The sequence below is a fragment of the Arvicanthis niloticus genome, chromosome 19 (genome assembly GCF_011762505.2).
Source record: "Arvicanthis niloticus isolate mArvNil1 chromosome 19, mArvNil1.pat.X, whole genome shotgun sequence".
Lineage (NCBI taxonomy): Eukaryota > Metazoa > Chordata > Mammalia > Rodentia > Muridae > Arvicanthis > Arvicanthis niloticus.
The window spans coordinates 6,646,891-6,654,077 of NC_047676.1; the positions used below are offsets into that span (position 1 = coordinate 6,646,891).

The 7,187-nt window shown below is 39.1% G+C and overlaps 1 protein-coding gene across 2 annotated transcripts in view; it reads left to right on the top strand.

The window, feature by feature from the left end:
- Positions 1-7,187, top strand: part of LOC117723832 (uncharacterized) — a 28,566-nt gene that overhangs the window by 20,636 nt on the left and 743 nt on the right. Inside the window, exon 5 of one of the 2 annotated variants that reach the window (XM_076916360.1) lies at positions 3,562-3,667. The exons of the other annotated variant lie outside the window; for it this stretch is intronic. The gene's annotated coding sequence lies outside the window, so the exon portion shown is untranslated. Of the gene's footprint in view, positions 1-3,561; positions 3,668-7,187 lie in introns of those variants that run through there. 2 annotated transcript variants of the gene reach the window in all.

Genomic DNA, 7,187 nt, shown 5'->3' on the forward strand with positions numbered 1-7,187 from the left:
CTTTCAACAACTGACATTACAGGCGTGTGCCACCATCCTGGCTTCTTCTCTTTTATAAATTCTTTACAGTTTCTCCAGTGTTCTTAATTGGAGGTATTTATGTATTGCATGTGTTTATATGAGGCTACATTTGTCATGCTGCACCTATGCCTTTCTGAGCACAACGTGAGAGAGTCCATTCTTTCCTTTTACCATGTGAGTACCAACGATCTACCTCTGGTAATGAGGCTGGGTACTAAGTACCTTTCTCTGCTGAGCCATCTTAAAGACGTTCAATATCCTTTAATCTTTCTTCACACTCTTCTGGCCCTTGGCAAGCATTTATGTTTGTTAGTCTCCCTTTCTTCCCAACCTTGTCTGGTTATCGAATCTTTGCTTTGGCTTTATCCTTTGTGCGTTTCCTACTCTATTGTAAGGTTGATTTCCTTTGTTTTCAGCCTTACCTTATTATTCTATAGGTATTGGTGTCCTGCATGCTTGGTGCCCACGGTGGACATAGGAAGGTGACGGATTTCTTGGAACTGGAGTTACAGATTGTTGTCAGCCAATATGTCAGTGCTGGGAACCAAATCCTGGTCCTCTGGAAAAGCAGCCACTGCTCACAGCAATGAGCCGTCATCTCTCTAACCCTTGCAGGATTGATTTCCCATAGCATTGCTTTCTTATGCAGTTAACATGCTGATATTTTTATTATTTTTTTATTTTTTATTTATTTAGTTGTTTAAATTCTCCTTCAAATTATTAAGATTCACCCAAGTAATATGTTCATTTTTTGGAAGTGCTTTTGTTTTTATTTTCTGGGTTTTGTTTTTTTTTCTTCTGCTGATCCACATTTCTTAGTCCCAAACCTTATAATGCCTATTTATATTTGGGCTTTGAAAATAACAGTGATCCCTCCTGAGCTAGAACTTTCCTAATGTATTATAGGGCCATATATATTGGGCTGTAGCCTCTTTTCATTGTCCTTTAATCAATATAACATATAATTCTTTTCCAGTTGCCTTTCTGAGGGAGACAATTCAGAATTTAGTGTGTTAGTTGGGCCTAAAACAAGGTAAATTGGATACCTGTTCCACTCTTAACATCTGAAGGAAGGAGCCAGAAATTTAGAGGCTATCCGTCAAGTCCTGCCTTGCCACTCTACATGTGAGCAGGGAGCAGGCAAGCATAACATTATGACTTCTTCTACTGTTCATGTTCTGTGCTGAGAATGGAACCCAGACCTCACTTCTGAGCTTGCACTCCTAGAGTGAGCTGTGTTTCCAGCCCCCTTTTCTTTATGTAATATACTTCTACGTTTGCCATCTTCTTCAGTGTCTCAACTCATCAATAGTTTGTGCATTTTCTACCAGTGATTATTTGTTATATCTTGTCTTCTGAGAGGCAGGCATGGCTTACATTTACACTGGAATATGTAGGTCTTTCTGGTCTTCTGAGGAAGTGACAAAGTTATCTTCATATTCTGTCTGGTGGCTCAGCTAGCTTTACATACACAGATTAGTAAGAGATCAATAAGGAGGATCAATTAAATCAGTAAGAAGGATCAATTTGTAGAATGTGTTGGGATATATTGGGAGCCAGGTTTGAGGCTGTAAACAATATCGGTTGACTTTATTCAGAATTTGATGTGCTCTCAAAGGTCACATTAAGTAAAATGTATTAGCAGAAAGTTGATAAACTGATACAAATTGTAGAGTGTACCTCAGAAATCATAAACAGAAGGAAAGTAATATAAGAATGAATGGCTGGGCCGGAGAGATGGCTCAGCAGTTAAGAGCACTGGCTGCTCTTCCAGAGGTCCTGAGTTCAATTCCCAGCATCCACATGGTGGCTCACAACCATCTGTAATTGGATCCAGTGCCATCTTCTGGCGTGTCAGCGATAGTGTGCTCATATACATAAAATAAATTTTAAAAAATTTAAAAAAGAATGAATGGCTGCCACACTGTTACTCTTCTTTGTTCATGTGTCTCAGTGGAGTCACTCAGAGGAACCCAAGGAGCATCCTTGCACAAATGCATGTTCTACACAGTCGCACATTCAGTCATAGGCATGAGAACTTCCTGACATAAGTGGAGCAAACCCTTTATTCCCCATGTTGCTACTGGTCATAGTGTTTGACCACAGCAAAGAAAATGCTCACCACAACAGAAGCTGATACCAGGTCATGAGATATTGTGACAAGCATAGCAGTGCATTTTTGAGAAAGATTTTGGTGGTATTTGGACTTTGGGTTAGAAAACCTCTAAGTCAAATGCTGTCCTGTGGTAGTTTGGAGGATAGGAGTGTGAGCGAAATACACATGATTGAGGCCCAGATGGAGCTGAAAAATTAGTGATCATTAAGAGTAAACTAGTCTCACTGAGGAGAAGTCTCATGATCTGTAAGCCATACCTGGTCACATTTCTGGAGCAAAGACAAGAGCCTTCAGACAGCTGTCATACACCCAGGTGTACAGGAATGAAGTGGACAGAGAACAGAGCGGAACACCAGGAAGCCAACAGAAGGCCAGACTTTTCCATGTGCACTGAGGCATGACGATGTGGTGGGAATCATACGTAGCTCTTTCCTTTCGTGCTCCTTGCCAGCAAAGGAGGACATCTTCCAGATGTATATGATGCTTCAGTTCTCTGAAGTTCCTTTCTCGGCAGTGACCTCTGCTGTGCTTACAGGGTTGTTAAAACCCTGCCACTTATAAGGGAACTTGATTGCTTTTTTTCATAATTTGTTATCTTTTGGGGTCTTTATTTTCTTGCGAAAATATGACATAAGGTTTCCTGTCTTAAATACTTAAAGTGTATTACTGATAGCATTATACACAGTCTGTCTGTTATACAACAAGTCTTTTCTGTAACTTCTGAAACCGAAATTCCAACGTAGGATTTAAATTATAGCTGTGCAGTGGTGGTGCATGCCTATAATTCCAGCACTCAAGAGGCAGAGGCAGGAAGTTCTCTACGAGTTTCAGGCTAGCCTGGTCTACAGACTGAGTTCCACAAAAGCCAGGGCTACAAAGAGAAACCCTGCCTCAAAACAAAACAAAACAGAACAAAACTAAATAAACCAACCAAACAAACAAACAAACAAACAAGCAAACAAATGTTCTGGATCTGTGTCCATCCAATCTCACAGTCACCATTAGCTTCCTTTTCCCCAAGTTTGGCTGCTTTATACTTCATGTATGTGTCTATTCATACAATTTTCTTTTTAAAAAAAAAATAGGTTTATTTCTGTAAGTATAGCATGGTTAAGAGTTTTCATTGTTACCAATATAACAACTGCCTTAGCTGTTTAACCTCAAATAATATTCTGTCTCTTCTCTGTCTATTTAGTCTTCCTCTTCTTATTTCATTGGAATTTTATATGGTTTCCACTTACTGTATTTTATATGATACTATATTTTATTTTATGCTATAGTGGATATAGGCGTGAAAAGTTGTCTATAGTTTCTCTTTTATATATGAAAATATACATGTAATTTAAAGCGCATACTAAAGATCCACATTGTAAATATGAAGAATGTCTCCAGCTTTTATTCATGTATTAACTTTTACTCACCAGGAGCAAAACCCTATACAAATAAAGAATGTCGTGAAGACTTTGATTGGAACTCACTCCTTATTAAACACCAGGGAATCTGCACACTAGTGAAACCCTACAAATGGGAACTGTGGTAAGGCCTTCAGTGTTCCCTCCGTGTTGTCCCCCCTCAGTACTTTTTGAACACTAGAAAATTCATATAGGAGAGAAACTCTTCAAGTATGAATAATGTGAAAAAGTCTTCTCTAATCATTCACCCTTTAATCTGCAGAAAGTGGGTAAAACTAGACTGAAATCCTGCAAGTGTGTAGTGTGGCAAACCTCTTACTGTCCCTCTTGCCTTAAGGATCATCAAAGAATTCATTCTCTGGGGAGTCGCTGTAAGTGTGAAGTGCGTGACAAGGCCTATAATCTTAATGGCAGCTCTCTAACCACCTGCGAATCTATTCACAAGTGTGAAAGAAATTTCACAAGTGTGAAGAATGTGGAAAAGCCTTTTGTAATTTTACATACTTTGACTGGCACAAATGACTTCATACTGAGGAAAACCTTACAAATATGAAGCATTTGGGGAAATGTTCCACTTTAAGCCTCAGGCAATATCAAATAATTCATTCTAGAAATAAGGCCTACAAGTGGGAAGACTGTGGGAAAATCTTTTTACCATCATCCTGAACTTCAGAAACATCAAATAATTGATTAGGGAGAGAAACCGCACAAGTGTGATGAATATGACTAGGTATTTTACAGTCTCAGAGGACTGTTTAGACAGCACAGAATTCACACTAGAGAAAAAGCCCACGAATAAGTAAAAATTGACTTCCACATGTAATGAATCCATTTCCATAGTCACCTTATTCAACTATGTGGTCACAAGGAATTCCACTGAAAATTAGCTGGACATTGTACTTTGGAAACAGATTGAATTTTGTAGAACTGACATTTCAATGCTACTAATTCTTCCACTCCCTGAGCAGAAGATGTATTTCGTCCATTCAAGTATTTTTTTTTTTAAAATTCATGGACATTTTATCACTTCCTTTGTACAAAGTTCTCACTTTGTTGGTTTAATTTATTCAAATATTTTGATAGTATCACAAATTGAATTATTTCCTTGAATGTTTTCCAGACAGGTTGCTCTGTGATCTTAGGAAATACAAGTATTTAATATTTTTTTTATTTTAATTTTTAGACCCTGAAATTTACTGGCGTTCACTACTTACCATTGTCTTTAGTTGAGCCTTTGGGTTTTCTGCCTGCAGGGTGACAGGTGGAAAAGGCAGGCTGATGACTGCTCACCTCTTGACTTCCTGCAGTCTTATTCCTTGGTGGTGTATGGAAACTCTGGGCAGTACTTTAGGATTATGTCGAAAAGCAGGGTGAGACTGAATGGCTGAAGAGAGGACTGCAGGTTTTCCCTGAATGTGCAATGTGAACTCCAAGGGTTTTGTTTGTTTTGTTGTTTTTTAAAATATATTTTTAGTTTTTTTGTTTTTTGTTTGTTTGTTCTGTTTTTCGTTTTAAATGATATTACTTGGAAATTTCTTTTCTGCTCTTGTTCTACTGCGATTTTTTTTTTTTCAACATGGATGGGTGTTGACATTTTAAGATTTCTTTTCTACATCCTTTCAATTGTTTCCCTGCCTCTTTTATTCTGTTAGGGTATCACTGTGATTGTCTATTTCTGTTTTTTAAGATAAAATTTGGTTGGCATGTGAAGGACAGGTCTCCTTTATTCATGATACCTAAACTTGTTGTTGATGGTCTTTAATTTCATTCGCTAGTGCACTCACTACTTTAGGATATATGTCTGAATCTGGGGCTGGAGAAATGGCTCAATGGTTAAAAGCAGTGGCTGGTCTAGAGATCCTGGTGGCTCACAACTCTATGTATCTCCAGTTCCAGGGATCTGACACATTCTTCTTTATTTTTTTAATTATTATTATTATTACTTTTGTTTCTTTATGGTCCAGTGTTGCCCCCTCCAGGTCCCTCCCCCACAGTTCCTCATTCCATTCCTCCTCCCCCCTGTCTCCAAGAGGATGTCCACCCAGCAACCCCCCCCACCCCGCCAGACCAACCCACTCCCTGGGGCCTCAAGTCTCTTGAGGGTTAGGCACCTAATATGCTCTTTGGACCATCACTGACAATTGCTTGCACATGATGCACAGACACACACGCAAAAAAAAAAAAAAAAAAAAAAAAACAACACCTACATACATCATGTTTAAATTAAATCCTCAGCCTATATTCATGAGATTCATTATTTTATAGTTGAATCAAATATGTTCCTGCACTGAAGGAAAAGCAAGTGGATAAGTGATGTCCAGGCTTGTGTTACTTGCGTGATAAAACATTTGTTAAAAGAAACTGAAGAAAGGGTTTATTTAGGTCATTGGTTTGAGGCTACAGACGATCCCAGTGGGAAAATCGTATCGGCAGGACCTTGAAATAACCCGTTACACTGATTCACAGATGAACAACAATGTTTGGTCTTTCCCCACCTGTCTTAGTTCTCTGTTGTTGTGTTAAAATACCATGAGCGAGGCAACTTGTTAATGAAAGCGTTTAGTTTGGGCTCATGGTTCAAGAGAAATAGGGATGATGGCTACCATGGTAGGGAGTGTGGTAGGAGGCAGGCAGCATGGCGCTGGAGTAACTTAGTGCTTACATCTTGATCCATAAGCGTGAGTCAGAGAAAGTCAACTGTGAATGGTGTGGGCTCTGTGAAACCTCAAATTCTACCCCATCCCTCTGTGACACACTTCCTTGAACAAGACCATCACTCCAAATCCTTCCAGAATAGTTCCATCAACTGGAGACCAACAGTTCAAGTCTATGAGCTTGGAGTAGGGAGTGTCCTCATTCACACCACCACACACTGCTTTTGTTTATAAGCCCATGACCCTATCCCATAGTGCCACCAACATACACGGTGGCCCTTCCTATCTTAAGAGTCTAAAACAAGCCCATGTCCATTGCATTACTTATACTTTGGGATCTATAAAAGTAACAGGGCAATATTTGTTATTAATGTATTAAAGATTATATGGCACTTTTCAACCTGCCTAAGTAAAGTGGTAATAGACCATCTATGTCAAGGTCACATGGGAGAGAAAACAATGGTGCATCATCACAAGCATAGAGAACTGATTTAGCACTTTGTTCATGCACGTTGGGCAAAGGTTTCTCCTCCAACATATGGATATCTTCCCTTCTTCAGCATCTGAAAATTCATATGTGCTATTTAAAACAAGTAACATGGAGTTCCAAATAGGGATGGTTAGGTTCTGCCAACATGACACAACTTAAAGTCCTCTAGGAAGATGGAACCTTAATTTTGGAATTATCTCTATCAGACTAGCCTATAGACTGTGGGGTAATTTCTTGATTGAGGATTGATGTGGGAAGGTTCAGACCACTGTGGCTATTGCCAACCCTGGGCAATTAGTCCTGTGCTTTTTACAATGAATCAAACTGCAAGCCAGTGGGGACCGCCCGTAAACAGCATATTTCCATGTTTTCTGCTTCTGCCCTTACTTCCAGGTTCCTTCCATGACTTTCTGCCCTGTTTTCTGTCAATGATAGTTTGTATTCATTAGGGGCTTCTATTGTTGTTATAAAACATGATAACAAAAAAAGCAACT